Source organism: Pongo pygmaeus, chromosome 8 (assembly GCF_028885625.2).
Source record: "Pongo pygmaeus isolate AG05252 chromosome 8, NHGRI_mPonPyg2-v2.0_pri, whole genome shotgun sequence".
Taxonomy (NCBI): Eukaryota; Metazoa; Chordata; class Mammalia; order Primates; family Hominidae; genus Pongo; species Pongo pygmaeus.
In genome coordinates, this window is record NC_072381.2 from 4,453,484 (window position 1) to 4,465,185 (window position 11,702).

The following is an 11,702-nucleotide window of genomic DNA, read 5'->3' on the forward strand; positions in this document are numbered from 1 at the left end:
GATTTTATTTTAACCAAATTATTTTTATTCTTTTGACTTTTTAAAAATTTTTTAACTTTTATGTTAGGTTCGGGGGTACAAGTACAAGTTTCTCATGTAGGTAAATTTTGTGTCATGGGGGTTTGGTGTAAAGAATATTTCATCATTATTTTTTGTCTCAAAAATATAAAAAAAGTATGTATCTTCTTAGTACAGAAATAACTTTTAAAAATCATCCTGAGTAATAAACTATCAGCACTAAAGCATATAGAAATTGGCTTCATAAAATGAGAAAGTGTTGTCTCTGCTACTTTCTGGAAGAGGTCAAAGGGAACTGGTATTTCTTCTTCATTAAATATTTCATGGAATTCACCAGTGAAATCTTTTGGGACTGATTTTTTTAATGTTATTAATTATTAATTCCACCTCTTTAACAGAGATAGCGCTATTCAAGTTATCTAGGTTTCCTTTTATGGGTTTTGATAGTTTGTGCCTTTTAAGGAATAGCTCCATTTCATCTAAATTATCAAATATATGACATAGAGTTGTACATAGTATTCCTTTAATATCATTTTAATCTCCATAGAATCAGTAGTAAATCTTACTTGATTTCTGCTATTTGTAAATTTTGCCTTCTCACGCTCTCTCTTTTTTAAAAAACTTTTTCTCATTTAACCTGGCTTGAGGTGTTGCAATTTTACTGATCTTTTCAGAGAACCAGGCAGCTTTCTGTGTTGCCAATTTTTTTCCATCGCTTCCTTGTTTTCAGCTTCATTGACTTGTGCTCTAGTGTGTGTTATGTCTTTTCTATGGCTGGCTATAGGCTTACATTGTTCTTTCTTCATTTCTTAGGTGGAAGCTTATGTTATTCATTGTAGATTTTTTTTCTAAGTATGCATCCAATCCTATAAAATCCCTCTAAGAACCACTTCTACCACACTCTATCCATTATATAAGATGGATTTTCCTTTAGTTAAAAATATTTTTTAACTTTTCTTGAGACTTCTTCTTTGACTTGTAAATTATTTAGAAATATATTGTTTAATTGTCATATACTTGGAGGGTTTTCCAGCTATATTTTGGCTATTGATTTCTAGTTTAATTCCGCTGTGTTCTAAACACATACTTTGTTTGATTTCTATTGTTTTAAATTTGTTAAGGAGTGCGTTTTAGACTAGAATGTGGTCTATATCGGTGGATGTTTCCTGTGAACTTGAAAAGAGTGTGTATTCCACTGTATACACACAGTGCATTCTATATATGTCAATTTGTATGTGTTGATTGATAGTGCTCTTCTGTTCAACCATATCTTTATTGATTTTCTGTCTGCTTAATCTATCATTTAAAAAAGGTGGGATGTTGAAGTCTCCAACTGTAGCAGTAGATTTGTGTATTTCTTTCTTCAGTTCCATCAGGTTTTGTCACATGTATTTTTACCCTCAATGGATGCACCTTGAGGATTGTTATGCCACGTGGAAAATTCAACCCTTCATCTCTCAGATAGAGCCTGTGCCTTGCAGTGCATCTGTCTGTAATTCACTATTATTATATTATGGGCATGATGGGGAGGTGGGGAGGAGGGGAGTGTATACAATCTTCCCTTTACATATCAATGTTTCAGGAGACAGTGTCTTGGAGATGTAGCTTTCACAAGTGTCTCTCCAGTGGTATAGCTTTTTTTCTCTGCACTATCCTTTCTTCCTTCTATGGCCTCAATATTCTCCATCTATTTCCTTGAAGTCCTCACTGCTATTGCTTGTGGGTTTTGGAGGAATACCCTTCCCTCATGGGGATATGGCTTTGACAGCGTCTTTTTCCCTAGCGTGTAGGTCTTTTTTATGGAAAAAGTTATGTGTTTTACAATTATTACTTTTATCTCCCCCCTGAAATGACCAACAGGGGATGTTTCTCTGATTTTCACTGTAAGAAGTGTGGGTTCCTGGAGGTAAAGTCCCGGAAAGTGCGAGCTCCCCTAAGATTGCAGCACCATGCTGGACACTAAGCCTCCTGCAGGTCCTCCGATGACCATGCCAGTGTTCCTACCCCTCAGGGCTCCAGCAGCTTCTGTTCCAGGTGAGCACCTCTGGGCTGTGTCTCTCCAGATGAACCTGTCTCTCCAGATGTTGGTGCTGTAGTTTTCTTTGCAACCTCAGTTCTCTGATGGGTCTTATAAAGTTGTTTTCAGTTTTTCCAGATTTTTTCTATTGTAAGGACAGAGTGACAGCTTCCAAGTTCTTTCATGTTAAAACTGAAAACCTAAGCCTATACATATTGTATTTTAACAACTGTAGACATACGATTAAACTTGGACATTTTTAGATTAAATATCTCCCCTTAACTAGAGAACTTACTTGCCAAGATGATGGGATTACTAAGTGGTATAGAAAATATCTTTAAAATTACACCCAAGCTCATACCTATAGCTGATAGTGAGTCAAAACTCCAGAGATTTTCCAAGTCAAGTCAGTAGACTTGCTAGAGGCTGGGAAGATAAGAACACAACATCTAATCTTGTCATCAAATTAAAAAGAACATGACGTAAGTATTGAAGAGCTGGGGCAGGAATCTGAAGAATATTAAAATACCCTGATGTTAATATGAGTAGGATATAGTGAAAAAGTTAAATAGACAAAAGGTGAGTCCAGGAAATCACAAGATACCAGGGATCCTGTCTTCATCCAGAGTTTATGAGCTCCTCCTTTTATGACATGCAGGACAAGTGAGTCTGTGGGGGCAGAGCTGATACACATGTTCAATAGGGGAAGAACACGCCTCATTTAAGACACAGCTCTCAGCTAATGATGCCATGCAGTATGTTGAGTAATGCCTCCAACATTATTAACTATTCCAATTAGATGAATGTTAGCCAAGAGGATGTAAACACACGTGGAAGTGCTTGCGTAGACAAGCATTGTCACAGATAAAAATTCTACAATTTACTGAAAAAGGGAACTTTTTGAAGCCAACTTCTAGCCATGCAATGGTAAAAACAAACCAAGAAATTAAAAATTCATAATGGTTTACTGGTGTAGTGGGGGAAGTTGTCTTTCTAATCAAACTCACTTGGATTCAAATCTACTTTTGATTTTTACTCATCATACTCCTTAGGTTGCTTAATAAATCTGCTTTCTACCTTCAGCTATGAAATAACGTCTCCTGTGTATACAGCATAGAGTGCTATGAATTATCCTACATCTGTTAAAAGTTATTAAAAAGTTACTGTGATTCCCCCATGATGCTGTAGTATGTTTGATGTCTGGAGTCATAGTTTAACCACCTCTGCATCACCAATGCACAGCCTAGTCTACGGCCCTGGACAGCGTCCAGTGAATATTTGATGAACTAAATGTCCTCCCTCCTTTGACCATTTTAAACATTGCAAATTAATGTTCTTAAACCCATTCTTCTTTATTCACTATAAAATAATGTGTTCGCTACTCTGTACTCTACAAGGCATCATAGCAGTTACCAAAAATAAATAAATAAATAAAAAGGTAGAAGGTAGTACCATTCTCTCAGGGAACTTACACTCTATCTGCAGAGGTAAAAACACCTACACAGGTGTTTATTAACAGCCCTGGGTGAGAGCTAACAAACTGACCAATCAGTAGAGCAGATGTTGTACTGGTATCTATGTCTTACTGCACGTGACCCAGAAACAAAAACAGGACTCAACCTGCATTCAGTAAAAAAGGAAATTGATTGACCCACAAAACTAAAAAGTTAAAAGAAAAACCTGGTGCCAGGCAAAGGTGCTGCAGGGCCTGTCTTTGTCTCGGGCTCCATATCACCTGACTGGCTCCATCCCCTGCTCTATATGGTGGAGTCTGGCGTCTTTAGTCTCACGTCACCGTGGCATCCAGTCTAGAGTAACAGAGAAACTCTCTCCTCCAAAAACACGCACAAAAAATCATGCCCCTCAAGTTTCACTCACCTTATTGCCTTGCTTTGCATTACGTTATTATCAGGCGCCAGTTCCTGTGGCTAGAGGGATTGATGATTGCTGATCAAATTCCCCCAGATCAAGGCTCATTTCTGCATCCTGCAGATGGACTTGTCCCTGGAAGAATGTTAAGAAGACTGTGGTAGGGCAGTGCATTTGCTTCTCCTGAGGATCTTGTTAAATGAGATTCAGATTCAGCAGCTCCAAGGTAGAGCCTGAAGTTCTGCCTTTCTAACACCTCTGGGGGGCACTGCCGCTGCTGGGCCGATGCCACACTTCATTTTAGTTAGCAAGGGATTAGAGGACGTGTTCCCCAGGGACTGCTGGAAAGTTCTTGCTGCAAGAATGAAGGTGGATGATGAGTGGTAGAAATAACAAATGCATATTCAAAGTGAGGGTTGAGAAGGGTAGCCTAGAGTGAGCTGAGGGCTGGTCACGAGTGGTCTCATTAGTATCCTGTGTGAGAGGGTGGCTTGGGAGCCAGGCTTCCCAGCACGGGACTCACATCTTCCACCAGCTACTCTGTGCCTGTTTCCTCCACTGTAAGATTGAAATGATACAGCTATTATGTCATAGGGCTGCTAGAGGATTAAATTAGTTACTATTTCTAAAATACTTAGAATAATACTGTACATATACAATGTACTCTAAGTTTGCTCAGATGAAAATAAGTAAAATCAGCTACATATAAAATAAGTAATTATTGGGGGTAGTGTTTATTTTTTAATTTCTTTTTTGTGAGATGGTCTTGCTCTGTTGCCCAGGCTGCAGCGCAATGGCTCAAACACAGCTCATTGCAGGCTCGACCTCCCAGGCTCAAGCAATCCTCCTACCTCAGTCTCCCGAGGAGCTGGTACCTGCCCACCATGCCTGGCTATTTCTCTGTTTTTTGTATTTTGTTAGTAGAAACAGGGTTTCACCCATTGCCCAGGCTGATCTCAAACTCCTGGGCTCAAGTGATTTGCCCACCTTGACTCCCAAAGTGCTGGGATTACAGGCGTAAGCCACCACACCTGGCTGGGGATAGTGTTTAAAAAGGCAATATCAATAGGCTAGAGTTAGTGGTTCTCACACTTTAACATGTATCAAAATTACCTGGAAGGCTTGTTAAAAGAAAGACTGTTGGGCCTCATTCCCAGTGTTTCTGATTGCACAGTTCCCAGGAAGTACCTTAAGCATGTCACTTCTAACAAGTTCTGCATTGATGTTGATGCGGCTGGTGTGGGGCCCTAAGTTTGTGAGCCTTCAGGCTGGAGTGCACGTCTCAAACAGGAGGGCACATTGAATGGGGACGAGGAACCCAATCCGACGCAGAGTGAAAAGGATCTTAAATGTTGCATGTTAAGATAGTCTGTAGCTGAGAAAATGATGCTACATGATCTTTTATATTCTCTTAACAATTTGTATTCCTACAGCTTGCCACTGCATAGCAGTGGCATAGGGAAATGCCACGTAGCAGTGGAAGTGCCTCATTGGCGTTCTCCATCCTTGAATTACCTTCTCAGATTATAAGTTCAAGACATAGAATTCTTCCCTGTTTCCTTGAAGACCTGGTGACTTAATATCCATTCAATCTTCCAGTCTTTGTAATCTAACTTCCATCATTCATCTCCAGGTAAATTAAACACAGTAAAGAAGTGGGAATTAGGAGACCTCTATTCTAGCTAGAGCGAAGCCTCCAGCGAAATCTTGGGCACAGCCCTCAACTCTCCACAGGCTCAGGATCCTTGTCAGGTGAAGATGAAAATAAACTGCCTCTACGTTCTCTTTCTCCACGCAAGGTTCCAGATTCAGAACTGTGGAATTTGTGTAGCCCATTCTGTGCACCTGCCTGCCTGCCTGGTTATAAAACAAGAAAGACGTTTCTAGTTACAGAACCTTTATTGCAGTGTGAGCCATTCATGTTCCATCGAGAAATGTGGAATTTGACATTGAAAATTGACAAGTATATTTTCCTTTGGCAGCAGAAGCATGCCAGTGGTGACTCTCTGAAGTGCAGATTTATGAGGTGGCCCAGCGCCGCTATGTCTTAGGGACTGGCCTTTTAAATTTCACAAATCCTATCAGAAACACTTCCCACACCCTTAATATTTTTTGGTTTATGTTAATTGTGTTTAGGGTCTTTTAAATGCAAAGACAAAAGCAGCAAATTGTACTTCTACAACTTCATTTTTCCCTGATATATTTTTGTATCCTTAAATACAAATGATTCACTGAACTTGACATCTGTAAATACACTGAATAAAGGGAATTATAAGTATACAGGACAAGTACCATAGCCTTCAATACAGCAATCTCATTAGACTCCACCCCAATTTTCCAGAGAATTCTTGTAAATGTGGGACAATGTTTTATTTTCCACTAAATATGGAATTAAGATTTAAGCAATTTTATAAAAACCTTCAAGGACAGACTGTATTGTCAGATAAAGGATTTGAGGGTGATCTAGTGAAGGGATATCTTGATAACATAATAAACTAGACAATCTCCTGAATACACCTGAATTTTAAAAATACGCTCCCTTGAGTGATAGTGCTTCTAACCCCAGTAACTTGTGGTAATCATTTTCTTCCACTCCTCATGACTTTGGCTATATTTTTTTTCCTAGGAGAGATCAGCCTAGTCATCCTTGTTGCCTTTGCTTATTTTTAAGTATAAATGTCCCTCTAGAAATGAAAATACATCCTTCAGATATATTGTTTAAAATGGACTGTTCAGGGCCAGGTGTTGTGGCTCATGCCTATAATCCTAGCACTTTGGGAGGCCGAGGTGGGCAGATCACTTGAGGCCAGGAGTTCTAGGCCAGCCTAGCCAACATGGTGAAACCCTGTCTCTACTAAAAACACAAAAATTAGTCAAGCATGGTGGTGCATGCCTGTGATCCCAGCTACTTGGGAGGCTGAGGCACAAGAATCGCTTGAAACTGGGAAGTGGAGGTTACTGTGAGCCAAGATCAAGCCACTGCACTACAGCCTGGGTGAGAGAGCAAGACTCCGTCTCAGTAAATAAATAAATAAATAAATAAATAAATAAAATGGACTGTTCAGGAAAATATCTGGTATTATTGGTATGTGGGTTTAATTTTAAATAGTCAGCAAGAGAACACATGTTTATCTAAAGACCTAGATAAACATCATCTGATGTGTTAGAAACTTCTTTAGAAAATTTAAAATTCTAATCTCCATACAATGGAGGGAAGCCCAGGAAAAACACAGAACACGTAAGCAATGATAGCTGAACCCAAACTAAGATTATCCTTAATCCAAAATGACTAGTGCCATGGAATATATGCTATTACCCCTTTGGGTCCTATGGAGAATGTACATCCCTTTCCAAATCTAATTGCAGCTCTTTCGTGTGAGCAAAAGTTAGTTTGAAACAGTTTCATCAAAAAATGGTTGAATATGAGAAGTAAGCACTTACTACATACAAAACACATGACTAGTCCTTAGAGATAATTAAAAAAGACTGAATATGACAGTTTTTTTGCTCCTAGGGTACACAAGCCATGGATAAATATTACAGGAGGTGTGAGAGGAACTAAGTGATCCCACAAATGTAATTTGGGAATTCAAGAGAAATTGTAGCATTTTAAGGCCAGTATTTTAAAGATGAAAAGGGAATTTAAAATGTAGAATTAACATGAATATAAAGTTATTCCAAATGAAGATAAAGTTATTCCAAGTGAACGGGATAAGCATCATGGAATGTATAAAGACAGAAGTTTCAGGGTGTAATAGACTTCAGAGCAGGGTGATTTGTGTGTACTTTAGAACATGTTCATGTGTGGCAGAAGCATACCTCAGGAGACAGTTTGGGAAGGGATTGTTGAGGGCCTTGCAGGTCAGACTAAGGAAGCTGGCTTTTATTTTGTATATATAGCGAGACTTTGAAACACAGTTTCATGTGTGGGACATTTAGTGCCCCTTGAGCAATTCAGACTTACTATGCTAAAGTATCTCCAGTGATTAAGGAACAGAAATACACTCACGATGATATGCTATGAATATTGCAAAACATTTCTATATACTTTATAGATCAGTAGTGAAGTTTATTCCAAACAGATCCTCCTTGTCATTCTCTTACTTTAGAGTAACTGCTTTTGGGGAACATTCCCAGGCAACAAACAAAGAAAATGTCATAATTTTAAATATTTTGAATCTAATTCAATGACTAAGGCCATTAATAATTCTTTTTTTTTTTATCTTTGGGAAAATTTTTTTCTAAAACAGGAATTTTGTCCACAAACCCATAGGAATCGCTGAGTGAGAGTCGTTGCCTAAGTGCACAACAATGGAAATCCTTTGAGTACTAAATGTGACTGTGTTTTCGATGGGCTGCGTTACACTGGGAAATGGCTTTGCATTTCTCTCTGGTTACTTAATCACCCGAATAGCGCTGATAAAAGTCATCACCCATCTTCCCTCCAGGAAATTGTGGAGATAAACTCATATCCTTAAAAAGTATGCAGCTAATAGAATTCGCAATAGCAACTATGTTAATAACCATAATAGCAGCAAGACAGTATTATCTTGCTGTGGATGTTATGATATATTGGCATGAAACTCAACTTGAGGCCTGAGATTGCAGAAATCTATGAGGAGGTGAAGCCCTCACTAGAATACTCTTAGAGAGGTCCCTTTCTTTAGCTTTGCCATTGAGATGAGAAATATGTGTCTATATTGGGAATGGTGAAGAGAGAGTTTATTTTCTCTTTACAGCTTTAAATTTAATAGTACATGATGGTGACATTCTGCTTTCATCCACATATAACAGTTTAAAGAATCTAATAGACTTTTCACCTTCTCTGCTTTTCTAATTATTTCTTTTTAACTGTTGACAGAAAATTGAATGGAACGCAAATAGGACTTACCCCTCCAATACGTAAATAGGCAACTACTCACATAACATGGTTTGCAGAGGGCTCAGAATTTCCCTCATGCCCTTGCTCTGGGTAGGAAATATTTAGGATTCAGCCCTTAGAGATGGGGGCACTGGTATCTGTGAGAGGCTAAGACACTGGTAGGACATATTTTATCCAATTAAACTTTACGGTCAAGTAGGACAAATACGGCTGGAGGAAGTTGAGGTGTGCCGCACTGATCTGTGTACCGCCATGTACCACATAACAACATTCTGTTCAATGACTGAATGTATGTATAATTGTGGTCCCATAAGATTGTAATACCATATTTTTACCATACCCTTTTCTGTGTTTAGATACACAAATGTGTACTGTTATGTTATAATTGCCTATGGTATTTAGTCACATGCTGTACAAAATGCCACCTAGGTGTGTAGTAGGCTGTACTGTCTACGTTTGGGTAAGTTCACTCTCTGATGTTTGCACAAGAGGGAAATTACCTAATGACACATTTCTTAGAATGCTTTCCCATCATTAAGTGATGCCTGACTGTTCTTGTGTTTGTATTAGCCAGGGACATCTACCTACTATGGCAAATGACCCCTAAAGCACAGAAACTTCACCCAATAGAAGCTCATATCCTGTTCACATAGCACTTCATGCACCTGCTCCCAGAAAGCCTTCTGCATAATGTTTCAGGGACCCAGGACCCTTCTACTATGTAGCTTTATTTTCCTTTATGACCTCTCCCGTGGGCTCTGAGGTCTTCCTTCAGCCTCCCAATAGGGGAAGAGAGAGAATGTGGTGAAAAAGGCTTTAGTGGCCAGACCAGAAAGGGATGGCATATTCCACTGGCAAGAGCTTGCCTACATGAGCACCTCTAACTGTAAGGGAGACTGGAAAATGCATATTGCTGTCTGTCCAAAAAGAAAAGGAAACCATATCAGTATCTGCCACAGGGCCCTGAGTATGCAGCGAGTGTTTTCAAGGCATAGGTTTTAGTGTCAAACAAGCCACATATTTTTTCTGGCAATGCTACTAGCCATGTGACCCCAGGTGAGTTGTTTAATTAGTTAAATGTGCACTTGTAGGCTCTTGAGCAAGTTTTCCTCTCTTCTCCTCTCCTCTTCTTTGTCCCGTCTCTCTCTCTGTCTCCTCACTCCCACTGCCCCATTTGTTTCCTACTTTCATTAAAATAAACATGTCTAAACCTTTTTTTCTTCTTGGGACTTAACTTGTACAGTAGCAGTGAGAAAATTAACGTGTAAAGCACAAAAAGTTACCTCTGTACCTGGGATCAAGTGTGAGCTCAAAGATTTATTAGTTTCCATCATTTTAATATACCCTGAAAAGAGTTGGGGCAGTGGTGCCTGAAGTGGATTTCAGACACGTGAGTTTCCTTCTTTGTCATTTGGCCAGCATGAATTAAAACATTATTCAGTCTTTGAACCATTAGATAACAAGGGTATTTCCTATCTCCCCTGACCCTATACTTAAGTTCTTGGAGACAAAATACGAAGAAAATTTGGGGCTATGAAATTCAACTGTAGTTACAGCATACCTCAAAGATGCAGTTTCCTTCCCATATGATTTGAAGAAAATGTATCAGTACAAGGAAACAAGATATTTTTTAAAAATAATAAATTGCCTAAGATCTTAGTATCTTTGGAAGTTGAGCCCTTGGCGCTCTTCAGCCCACCTATGCTGACTAATTGAATCTGCTTAATTGAGCTACAAATCAATGAGGATGAGTTCTTAAGGGATTTTGCAAGCCTCCTGCTTATAGATAAATCAAAATGATTACAAAATAGTTCTCAGTGTGCTTGGCTTCAGATTTCTATGAAATGAGAAATAAAAGGAGGGAAAATGTGCGCTTTCTAAAATATGAAGAGTTCGTTGAGCCTCAGGATTAGTTGAGCCAGATGTTGCTGTTGGCTCCTGTTTAAAGAAAGAGTTCTCACTTCAAATCTGAACGATGAACATCCCCTGGAAATGGGCCTTCGATTGAGACATTTTTCTGCAAATTGCCCTACCTACTTGCTCTACTGCTATAATGTTCAAAGTGATATGGACAAATAGTAATTAATGAAGCAGTTCTTTTTGAAAAGTAGGTAAATCATAGGACCCTGAAGTTAATATAATTTTTCAGAACACTTGAATCAGTATTCTGGGATCTACCCCAGTTAAAATTCATGGAACGAAGCTTTATGGAATTCAAAATGCTTAATAAAAAAAAGAAAGAAAGAGAAAAAGAGAGAGAGAAAGAAAAAGAAAGAAAGAAAGAAAGGGAAAGAGAAAGAAAAGAAAAAGAAAGAGAGAGAAAGAAAGAAAGAAGAAAGAAAGGGAAAGAGAAAGAAAGAAAGAAAAAGAAAGAGAGAAAGAAAGAGAAAGAAAGAAAGAAAGAAAGAAAGAAAGAAAGAAAGAAAGAAAGAAAGAAAGAAAGAAAGAAAGAAAGAAAGAAAAAGAAATGTGGTTAAAAAACAGGTATTTGAAGCCAGCTGAGACTGAAGCTTAGCTGTTCTTTGGCCTTTTAAACAATAAGAATAATGCAAATTCTGCTTTCTGGAAATACCTCACGGAAAATAATTGGTGGTTTAATAAAATATTTTCCAGCTGCAACCTTTTTCACTTCCGGCCATTATTTACAGATACAAGAAATGGAAGTCATGTATTTAAAATGATAATTTGTGAAGCTAAAACATGAAATGAATATAATTGATCACATGGTTAGGTTAATTTATACACCTAAACAAATGACTTTTTAAAATTCTCTCCAGCTTTAATATTCTGAGTTTTAGACTTTCTTATATTTTACCTTGCAACATAAAGGTAAAAGAGATTGGATGTCTTGTAAAATATCATTGTTGGTATATTTGAATATTTTATTTCTCAGTGTTAGAATATTTGATTTGAGAA